Here is a 12200-nt window from a genome sequence, read left to right on the forward strand (position 1 = left end):
TGTGTGGCTGTCATGTCTACCTGTGTGGATGTTAAACCCTTCCCATAACACCAGTTCCAAAATTGTAGTTTTGCAGTTTTTCACATGATAGGGATGTTTGGGATGGTTTTTGTGTATCCCTTGTCAACAATAGCAGCCTCTACACTAATTAGTTTAAAGCATATTGCCTGGAATATTTTTAGGAGACAATTGCCAAGTGTCTCTTTARCACATATGATTCTGGTTAGAGCTGGTCCTAATTATTGTTTCTGTAGATGAAGGAAATAAATGCTCTGTCAAGTGTGTTCTGCTTCAGCATACACAGACACCAGGGTATTTTTAAAGTCAGCAGTTAATTGGTTTATTTTAAGCTATATTAGGCCATTAGACAATAATTATTTCTTAGTTCTTTATTAAACAATTCAAGGGTCTGACTCCTCTGAGTCTCTGATTAGTYAAACACCAGCCCTTTTGGTAACCACAGGTTCTCACTGGTTCTGCTCTGTGGAGGGGAAAAGGACAAAAGGCAGCAGGGAAAGGGCTGCTCCTTGGGGTGTGGTTCCAGTTGTGTGGGAGCGGGTGACAAAATTCCAGTTCCTTGAGGGTGGGAAGAATTGTGCAAAGGTGTTTTAGGGGTGGAGCTCCGGGGGATTAGGGATGGAGGGAGAACACAATTTCTGGGAAAGGGTGTAAAGGGAGAGTGAAATTTCTCTGCTACTGGGAAAGTACCTTCAATACCCCCAGGACTCCAGCACTCGAAGGTTTCACAACTCTGAGAAGGAAAAGAGAACCTTTTCCTRGGAACCTCCCCCACCTCCGACTCATCCTCGACATTCACCACCTCATTTGCAAACTGAATTTTCCCCTGGTAGCTCATTGCTCATTATTGCCATGCCATGCTGCATGTGGCACCAMCACTGCCATGCTGGGGGCAAGCAGCTGTGACAATGAGCAGTGAGAGACAAATTTAGCCAAAATGAGTRACTTTTGTACAGCACAGAAACTGCACTTCTTGTCTTCTCTTTCTCACCCATTTCGAGTAAGGTTAGTAAAGGCACGATTTCAAAAATATTTCTGAGAGGAACCAATTTGATTTTTATTTATGCCTCAACAAATGCTRCGCATGAGGTGAAAAATTACTACAGGAGTTGTACACGTGCTGAAAAGCCCTAACATGTGCCAGGTGTTAAGGATGCCTGGRAAAAAATGCCTGRAAATCGGGCTGTGGGAGTAKCCTTAGCACATAAAAGCAGTTGCTCTCTCAGTCTCTCTTTTCCYGTYTCTGCTCTCTTTTCTATCCCACTCTGGTTGGAAGCATATYCATTCTTTATCMAKGAGCMGTTCTCAGATATAATATTTGCTGCTTTTGCGCTTCATTTTCATCCAAGAAATTTATCAAAAAGAATTCTCCCTGGCTCCTTTTACAGTGGGACAKGACAATTTCGCTTCTTGCTTACCTTCCTGTTTTCAAAGTGCAAAACTGATACAGATCTTCACGTAGGTCACATGAGCTGCTGCACAGGGGTTTTTGAAAAGCTAAAACTGAAGAAGYGAATCCACCATCAAAGAAGCTCCTCTGACCTGAAGAGAGGTGATTATTGTTAAAGTGCAGGTAAAGYAGAGGCAGTGAAAGCTTTGAATGTGTTTTAAACACAACCCTGCAATTCTGTCTGGATGGTTCCAGCAAGCAACWGAAAGGTYTTGTCTGAGTGACACCTTCAAGGASTCTCASGCTTTTTATTRAAACTTCCAACTCTRCAGGCAAAAGGGTTTTGGATGAATAAATGGGGGTCCTGAAACCCATCTGTAACCCATTCTCTGCCGTATAAAACTGTGCAYTGAACACTGATGTGAATGTCTTTAGTTTTTCTTTAAAAAAGAAATGAAAAAATATGGAGTTTTGCACCAAAACAAGTCCACTAAGGGACTGTCAAAATTAATACTTTTTTTTTTCTCAGAAACAGACATAGTTTCAGCTAGTTTTAATATTCCAGGCAAAAGATATAACCTTGCAAAACTTTATTTCTTCTTTTTTCCTTTGGGTGTGGGGGAAGAGTCTCCATGTCTAATACCAAGTATAGCTTTCCCTTTGTATTAAAAAGAWTTTTTTTAAAGTAATTTATTTCTCACTGGAAAAAAAAAAAGTGTGCAAATTTACCACAAAATACAAATGTTCGAGTCTAAGATGTCATGAATTTAAGTGCATTTATCAGAAAAACCTCCAGCATTTCTTAGAAAATTAAGGAAAARTCTCACTCAAACACCCATTTAACTTAGAATTTAGGTCAACAGCAGCTTCCTTSTGGTGCTGAAGCTGAGGCCCAGCTGAGATTTGGGGCACATAGGCTGGCAGTGGTAAATCAGCATATGGTTCATAGGCACTGGAGACTGTATATCCAACAACTTTTAGGTCTGCTGAGTTTGTCCTGCAGTCCTTGTAACTCCCAGAGCAACCTGGGGCAGAGGAGGGTGCAAAAAGGCATTTTCCACTTCCCTGGAGGCTCTGAGTTTTGTACCTGAAACTGCATCTGAAAGCCTTGCTGTGGGCAGTCATGTTAGGGTGGAGCCAGTTTTAACRCCCATATTGCCAGTCCCACTTGGAAGTGTATAAATGGTGTTGCACAGCTGAGTTTTAGCTTTAATTCTAAATTTACCTGTAGTCATTGGTGWACATAATCTAGCTTCTGGCATGACAGAAGGCTTCTTTTTCCCTAAATTAATCTAAAAAACCCCCTCTGATCATTTTCAGGGACATTTTCCTTTGCATGAATTGATACTCCACCCTTCCATTTTTCTGGTAACAAACAGCAATAAACTGTTTTTGCCCATGATGGGAGTTAAAGTCTGAGTTTATATTCACCACTTATTATCAACATTTTTTAAAAAGCAATCATGCTGTTCAGGGCTGCTGCTGCAGATGGCCAGCAGCATTTACCTGAGCTAGCTCAGGGAGAGTTTTCTGCAGCTGATTTTGTCTAAGCTGAATCCATCACAGCTGAGCCCCCTACACAAAACACAGCGATCTCAGCTGACAGCAGCACACCAAAGGCAAGAAGAGTTTTCCTGCACGTGCCGTGGACTACAGCCATCAGTGATACAAACCTCAGAGCAAATGTTGGGCTCCTTGTCTGTTCTGGATCCACACATAATTCCCTATTTTGGCTTTGTTCAAGCGTTGCCTGTCTGTCTGTATCCTAGTGTGCAAGTACAGGGGGTTTATGCTGTAAAACTGCTTCACAATCATTCAATTCAGCTTAATTCAGCACGTTTTGTTTTGCAGCAGTAAGTCTTCAGATTCACTAAGGGAGTTAGCCTTATAGTTCTTGGGCATTTCCATGCAGTTCTTTTGTGGTTTACTTCCTAGTTAATCTTTCCTTCATTAATCAAGTGAAAGTCTGAAAYGAACTCTCGGTAAGGATGCTTGTTTGTTCAGCCGGTGACTTAAAGATTAACAAACTTACCCTTTGTTCAAGAATGTTGAGTTCCTGCCTGCCCATGAAGAGGAGAGGTATAAAGTCTGCCTATTGTTWACAGGCTGGTCAAAAATGGGAGTAACCAGGTTTAGAAACAAAGCTGATAYGATCCTGACAATTTAGATAATACAGTAACCGAGGGGAAACCGTGGAAAGAATTTTGAGTGCATTTTCCAGTTTGGTCCCTCTTCTTGTTGCTTCATGGCATTGAGAGTCAGATGTGTTTTCTCACTTGCACATCTGCACAGCAGCATTTCCAGGTGGAGTCCAGGGATCACAGAAGAGCAATCCATGGAGCTTCTTTAGACACCCCGGTAAGAAAACAGCCAAAAGGAGATGGGTCAGTCTCAGTGACTACATGAAAAGCAAACATTTTTAGTTCAGTCACAAGTGAGAATGAAGAGCACAACACATGTAAAACAGACCCTATGTTGCTTTCCTACTCATCCCTGTACCCCAGAATCACCAAAGAGTGAGGCCTTGCTCCTCCAGACCTTGTCCCTGCAGTTCTGGTGGGCAGGAGCCAGTTTTGTCATTTATCTCTCTGCACAGACACATCTTGCTTATCGCCACAGAATCTGCCTGCCAGAGCCACCATGACCACAAGACCTTATCTTGCATGCAATTTCTTCTCCTTCCTGCCTTCACTGCATGCTGTACAAGTGAGACAGCACTTGTGAGACAGCAGGCACCTGCCCAGCCCAGGAAGCTGCCTCAGCTCTGGGTGCCTGCACAGCTTTGGAAACAAAYGGCACTAAGGCCTGCTGGGGTATTTGTACCTTCTTGCTGCAAATAACCCCTTCCAGCCCAACTGAGTGTAATTTTTAAGGCTGTTTTCCTCATAAAGCACATTGGGGCCACCTGTTTCTTTCATAACCTTGTCCTGTTTACATGTACTATCTAAGACAAAGGAGAAGATTATTTCAAATTTAACAACCCTGAAGTATTATCTCAGTTTTTCTTTCAWGCCTGAGAGGACATACAGAAATATCTCTTAATATGGGTCCAYGAGTCATGACTCACTGGCTTTTATAACCCCTTTCAGCAGATTCTTTCCTGTAGAGAGGGACACATTCCAGACAAAAAGACAGTCCTGAAATAATCYTTTTCTCTAAGGCTATGGACATGGAGAAAAGGGGTGCACAAGGKGCTTGCAAAGGCTTAGAGAATCAGCCTTTTGGGTGTGTATTTTCAGAAGGGTCAGCTTCATATAATTGCAGTACTGGTTCCTGCATGGGTTGGTATTTTAGGTTATTTTGCTTTGAAAAACACAACATACATAGGTCAGTGTCAAGCCTTTTATTTTGAACTTGTATGATGGTGCCTAGCAGAAGAACAGACACCTTTTATGGAAGGAATTTGAATGTACACAGTGCACATGAGGTATGTGAGGTATGGGCWTCCTGAACAAACTCCAGCAAGGAACTTTATGTTAGCAGAATGCATTTACTAACAATGCTTGCTGATGAGACCAGATCAGGATATTTTTGTCCCTGGTATCAAAACAGCAGCAGATAGCTGGGGCCTCAGATTTGCTTTTTGCCCAAAGATCCTCCTAGCACAYCAGGTCTGAGTTCGTTACTGACTCAGAGGGCAGGCTGCCAGCTTGAGGCACTGCCAAAGCCACTTCCTGCCGTGCCTGGATTTCTTTGGAAATTTCTCAAGTGGATGATTAAGAAGAAATAAGCCCAGGGTTGTGCACACTKTTAGCCGTAACAGCCGAGGTTTCGGTGGTGCCTTTATCACACACCGGTAGCTGAGCTATTTCCGTCGCGCCTGCTATTCCGAGCATGCATAAACGTTGGAGCTCTCTCTCTGTACTTGGCAACTGCCACTCCACAGGGCCATGGCTCACGCCATGAGATCTCTTAATTTATGTGTTAAATACTGTTGATTTCTTTATAAAGAACTCCAGAGGTTCCGCTACAGGCTTTGTTTATTTTTTTTTTAGAAAGGCTATGAATAAAAGATTTATTTTTTAGCAGCCAGGGGAGGGAAGTAGGTTTCTAAAGCAACTGCAACCATTGATTTGTATCCTCCTACTCTTCTAACATCTCTTTTCACTTTTCTAGGCTTCATTGCCAAGAACCGTAGTTAGTGCATCCTGGTCTTTGTGGGAAATGAGCTCATTTGCAGCCGGCATCCTGGAATATTTGGAGGATAAAGTGACGGGTGAGATTTCTAACCCTTTGGCAAAGTCAGGTCCATCCTCTACCCTGCATGAATTTTTAGAACAGGCAGCCACTCACATCAGACTGCTTTATCTAAACTCCTACACAAAGCATTCCCAAACTGAGCCCAGGCTGAAATGAAAACTYACAGATGTAAGCCATGAAAATTATGAATCAACGTTTATTGATGATATGTACATAAGAGGTACAACACTTAGTGAAATATTATATTCATGACTATTTTTTCCAGTATAGAAAGAATGTCTAGTTTGTTTTATACATGAAAGTTACAGAAATCAGTTCACTCTGTAAGAAAGCATTAAAAGCAAATGACTAACAATCCTTGTAAAGAGGGAAGGACCTGAACTACAAAAATAGAATCAGTCTACAAGGCATTCCAACTACAATATACAAGAACAGAGCCCAGAGTTGGGAGAAATTTTATCATCTGCATCAATTAATTTCTAAACAAACTGTGCTATAGATACTGTACAGTATTATGTCATTTCAAAATCTGTGAAACTTTTTGAGTGTAAAGACCAACCGCATCCCTCTTCCTTTTAGCCTTTTTACAACAGAACATCACAAAACATTCCAGTCCATGCCTGGTCACCTTAAAGAAAGGGCAAGGGAAGATGAGTAGGCAGSACAGAGCACTCCAGCGTGCAATTCATCCTGAAGCATCGTAATGGGACTCACCAAGCGGGATAGTTTCTGTGCTTTGGGGCCTGATTTTTATTTCTTTCTCCCTACAGGGGATGACTATTTATAAGATCCAGGTCCTGAGTGTTTAGGAATGAATCAGCTTCTTCTTGCTGCAAGGTTTTATTTTCTCAGAGATCTGAACTGTAGTTCTGATTTCAGAAGATTTTTGCCATTGATGACATGGTTCATGTCTTTTTTATGATCAGACATATTTTTGTAAATAACAGGCCTTTACAACAACCACAGTAGCTTTGGAAGCAATTAATTTTGTATTTATTTTCCAGTAAATGTTATTATCCCTTTTTAACAATGAAAGAAACAATGCCCCTTTGCCCGTGAGTGTATTCATCTTTCTCAAAGACTATTCCTGCCAAAAGGATGAAACAGAGATTCCTGCTCGGACTTCTCAGGCACTCTGGAGAGAAYTGGCAGCTCCTTGCTGCCTGCAGGCTTGCCCGGTCCCAGCCATGGGACTGCACTGCTTTCCTGGCATCTGTGGTCAAGGAGTAACTGGAAGTGACTCAGAGGGCTCCTGTGRTGCCGTGACGCGACTCAGGGCTGAATGATGCACAGAGTCAAAGCAGCCAAGGCATCCAACAGGAATGCAGTTAGATGGATTTCCCCTCATTCAGTGTGCCAATTCAAACGGTGACTTAYTAAGCTTCTGGTGATAAGAGTCAAGCAAACAAGAAGAAAATAAAACAGGAACTTATCATTTCAGGAGAACATTAATTCTGTATGTCATAACAAGTGTATTCACCAGGCAGTAAATCTGTGCTGGGATCACTTTCACTCACTGCCAGGGAACTACACACATGCAACTTCTAACACACACTGTACGGGTTAGATAGTTGAAAACTAAAATTAACGTATTTACAATGAGCTGGCTGCATACATGATCCTGAATGTTATTAAAACTGGGTACTCCATAAGAGACAGATAAAGTAGCTACTAAGCTGTGGAACTTGATCAGTTGAACGGTCAAGAAGAAACAAACCAGACACAAATGAAAAACAGAAAGGAAAACACAGTCTAATTTTCTACTATGGCTCAACACACAGAAACCAATTAAATTAATTTAAAGCACAGCTACACATACTGTATACACCATTTCACTGAAATTACGTRTTGATAGCTACGTTATCTACACTAAGTGCAGAGAGGCACTGGACATCATGCTTCAACAAAATGTCAAAACTGGTATCAATAAGGTTTTACAGCTATTAGTAACTCAGCACTATTCTATCTGTGATTCCTATTAAGTTAATACCTGTTACATCTGATTTAAAATACAATATAGATTAAAATACAAGGGTATATCAACACACTTCCTACATATATATCTACTAGAAACTTAAGCTCCAAAACCTCAGCAGAATTACATGGCCCCACATATTTCTGAATAGCTGAAGAGATACCCAGTATCAGTCACACTGGGACAGCAGTCCTTGCTATTCAATGTTTTCTTTGTCTTGAATTACAGTCAAAGAGCTAGTAGACCATAGTAGATTTTTTGTTGTTGTTATATAGTTGTTATGAACATTTGTACAAATTTATTTTTAATCCTCTAAAAATAGTTCCTTATTGATTAAGTTGGAGTTATAATAGCCAAGGCCTTAATGCCAACAGGTATTTGCCTAATGGGAAGATATGACCAAAATGAGAAGTAACTGTATTTGGGTCCAAAAATATAGTGGTTATTCTCTTYAAAATATGTAAGAAAACAGGAGGTATTTGTATGGATGCTACCCGATTACATTGGTCCCATGGTGGTGGTTCTATTGGTCCTTTTTCGAGAAGGCAAAATTAGGTGGCAAAATCCTGAACTTTTTCCACAGGCTGAACTCACACACACTTGTGTGTGTATTGTAGCAAGATGGATGGGGTACCTGACAACATGATTTTTGCCTACCTAGATCTCATTTTCTATAAACTGCATTCTGAACCAGTCAATTATACATTAACAGGTCCTAAGAAAGAACTGCAGGATTTGGCAAAGGTAACATCAGGAAAAATTATAAAATTGAGGGACGATTGCCCAAGACAGTCAATCTAGAAGATTGCTCACATTATTAGAATATTGTTCCATGATGAACTGCAGCATTAAAGGACATCTTGAAATTCCTATTTGCTTCTTGCATTTTGTGCTTTGTCTATAATTCATCACTAAACATAACACAAAAATATTTCATTGATCCTAAATGTCACAAGAAAACTGGTTTTTGTTCTAAGGTATAAATCACCTGTAAAGGATTATTTTCCTACCTTATATGATCACATAGAAAACATTCTAAGAAAATATTTGTGTGTCTGTAAATTACAGATACTAGGTAATTTTATTCAGTCTACACTGTAGTTTCCAGAGAACAAGTATAAACCCCTAAAACCTGTATTATTCTTAACTAAATCAGTTTTGAGCATACAATATTTAACACTATAAATACATATTCAGCTTTTTTTGACGCATTCTACAAGCAAGAGTTCATACCAGATCATAGGAAATAAGATATATTTAAGAAAGGAGCAGGATATATAGGATGGAAGCATATGCAATTGTCTTTAAGTAGGAAGGACAACCTGTAGTACACAAGAACTTGCAACTCGATACAAAACACCAAAATGGAAAKGCTATAATCTACCATACTGACTGCAAAATCGATATGCAAGCACGGTTTGCATACAGTCTTTGAAAAACTGTAGAAAAAAGAATGGAAAAGAGGGATACAAAAATTCCAGCAGACTACTCTACTTATGTACAAAGCAATATACAGGTACRAGACAATCCAGGTTGTGATGCTGCCTATGACAGCTTCCCTTCRTGCAATGGTTTGTGCCACAGAGCATCATTAGTAACAGCTGCAGGACTCCTGAATGTKGAGTACAAGAGTAAGAGTGGATGCTCTAGCATTGATCAGCATCAGCTCTGCAGCAGAATGGAGTTAGAAATAAAAGGGGATTAAATGTTGGATGAAGCGAGAAACCTCACAAGTCTTCTTGTCTCCCCAAATCTTGCATTAAACTGTTGCTTATTTCCGTCCTGGACTAGCAGAGACCTACTCCGTGSCTCAGTCATGTGCTCTAGGCTTTTCCAGTTTTTGGAACCTAGCTTTTTTTTGTAAGATTCATAGTTGCAACTGCACAACSACTTTATGTCAGATTTGAATCAAGCTGATAGTGGGGAGTTACTGGACTTTCCCTGAACAGGGGAAGATGTCTCTGGGATGGTGGGCACATGTGAGGGACAGTTCCTCAGAACCTTGTGGAGGACCACTCAAAAGAGAAGTAAAAATATTTCCAGCACCTGGGCATCAGCAGCGCTTTGACTCATTCRTAGCAGCGGATTTCCATCGAACATAAACTATGACCAGGAGGGAAAAATGACAGAGGCACCCATTGCAGAGCCAGCACCCAGGCACTGCTCCTGGGGACTCTTCCAGGAGTCCTGCTAAAAGTGTGCAGAACTGCACAGTCTGTGCGTTGTCTGGGGGGAGATACAACCTTGGTGCCCACGTGAGAAGAAAGATCGATGGCTTTGGAAGGAATATGTACTAAATAAATTGTTTCAAGAACTTCATGAGCAAGAAGATGTTTTCAAGAACAGCGTGGCAAAGCTGAACAATCCATTTACAGATGGACTGCCTTCTTTGACATTTCACTATTGTAAATCCTTTGTTTTTTTAGTACTTGAAACTACACTCTCTATATCATTCTTTAGACAAAGGAAATTGGGTAAATATTTTCCCTTCAAAGTCACCAATATTATTGGAGAACAGAAAATAACTCATCTTTCAAAAAATGCTTTCTGCCGGGAACAAGASCTTCTACATAGTCTTAAATGGTGAATTATAGCTGAGGCAAACTGTCCCAGTGGACTATACACATATCATAATGGCWATTATGAAAAAAATCTTAATTGTGGCCTAAAAAGTCACAGTAATAAAATCAAGATAGTCTTCAGGCTCATAACAGATAATATTACAGTACATTTTTATAAAGTGCCCTTATTTATCCTTCTGTAAATTAATTCAAATGCAGCAATAAAAAGAGCTGAATGGAACTTAGAGAAATGAGAAACAGTTATACCTTTACATCTCCACAAAAGGATTCTTCTGAGCCTGGTACTAAAGCTCAGAGTCTTTTTAAAGATAAATAGAGAAGTGAATGTCAGAGGAGATGTTTAATACTACCTACAGTTAGGGGGATTTGTGCGACTGCTGCTGTGCTGCTACTACAAGGCTGCAATAACACAAGTGAAGGCAAGAAGCAAAGAAAATCCAGGCAGCCACCAGAATTAATTTATTCACATAGTAATGCTACAGCTTCTAAGATGAACAGTCTACTCTTCTGAGAGTCTACTGCCGGAAAATTAATGACCCTGGGAGTGACGGAAAACAAATTAGAAATCTATATTACTCCTACTTTTAAAGATGGCATAAAGTCTGGAATTCCATGTGTTTTGAGAAAGAAATGGAGATCAGCTGTATCTCAGAGAWAACATGGGAAAAATCTGYAATGAGAGTGTTTCTTATTTTTGCACTGAGTTTTAAATTCAGTGCTGGACTTRTARCACAGAAACAATTAAATATTAAAGRAGTACCTTGGCAGAAATCTTTTGGATGTGAGAATCAGCTTCATTATGAATAGCAGACAAAGACTATTCCCTAGGATGTGATTGTGAAATATCTTGTAACTTAACAGAGACAGGAAGGGACTTGAATCTTTTCCTGCAAGACTGTAACTCCCACAGATTTCAGTGGGGGTTTCATGTAGTCAAAGCACTGCAGGCACAGTTTCTACTACTGCAAACTGTTTTCCAAAGAAATRCTGTTTCTCACCAATTCAAATGGAAAGAGCACATCTCCTAATATGGATCAAGTGGTCTTTGCCCCACATATCTGAAGAATCTTTGTGTGTAAGACCCACACACATTTCTTAAAAAGCTGGCGCAGCCTTTGTCTTCCAAGGAAAGCAATGAAGAAACAATTTAAGAGGCAAAGTGCTCCACCTCTCCTGCAGTCTGAACATACAGAGTGCTTTACTTTCMGTGAACAGACACTATGAGAATGCTGACCCAGCTTCAGCAGCAAATGCATCAAGCAAATGCATAAGCATATAGATCATTTAGCATGCAATGAACTGAGTCTTTGCCTGGTCTAGACTCTTCYGTGTGCCAGTTGATGCCAGCCATCCAAAGGCCCAAGGATATCACAAAGGTGGGGGGAACTGTCAGAGCAGCAAATGAGATGAATTTTAAAAGCAATGTTAATATGAACTACACAAAAAACAAATGACTTTTAACTGAGCTTTTTCTTTATCTTTGCCACCCCAGCACTGTGAACAGATACAAAAAATTTGTCAGATGCAAATTAATGCATCCACACTCCTAGTGAAAGTAAAAGGAAGCTGGCCAGTTACCAGCACTGCCTGCTGAAACGTGGACCTTGGATTAGCTGAAGTGGCCATTCCCTGGGTTATTTTCTGTTTATTTAGTTAAGYAGCAACCCAGCCTCATGTGGAATGAGCAAATCGAGAAATGAAAGCCAAGAGTGAGTTACATTTTCCCACAGAAATGGAAAGCTTTTTGATGATTTAATACAGTGCTGCACTGGAGTAACACTATATTAAATATTCAGTCAGGCTACAAGCAGAGGAGTATATGAAACCCAATATTTCTCCTTCTCCCACATCCACAATAAAATAGAGAAATACCATCATAATTACATTTTGAAAAATCCCTGAGTTATTATCTACAGAATTACCACTTTAAAATCACAGTCTGCTATTCTAATCCTATCAAAAGATCCAAATTTATTCTCCCATATGTGGGTGGGGTTTCTCTAGCACTGCATTCCTTCCTTCCCTAGTCTCCATC

The sequence above is a fragment of the Malurus melanocephalus genome, unplaced genomic scaffold (genome assembly GCF_030028575.1).
Source record: "Malurus melanocephalus ecotype Western Australia unplaced genomic scaffold, MMel_1.1 scaffold_690, whole genome shotgun sequence".
Classification (NCBI taxonomy): Eukaryota; Metazoa; Chordata; class Aves; order Passeriformes; family Maluridae; genus Malurus; species Malurus melanocephalus.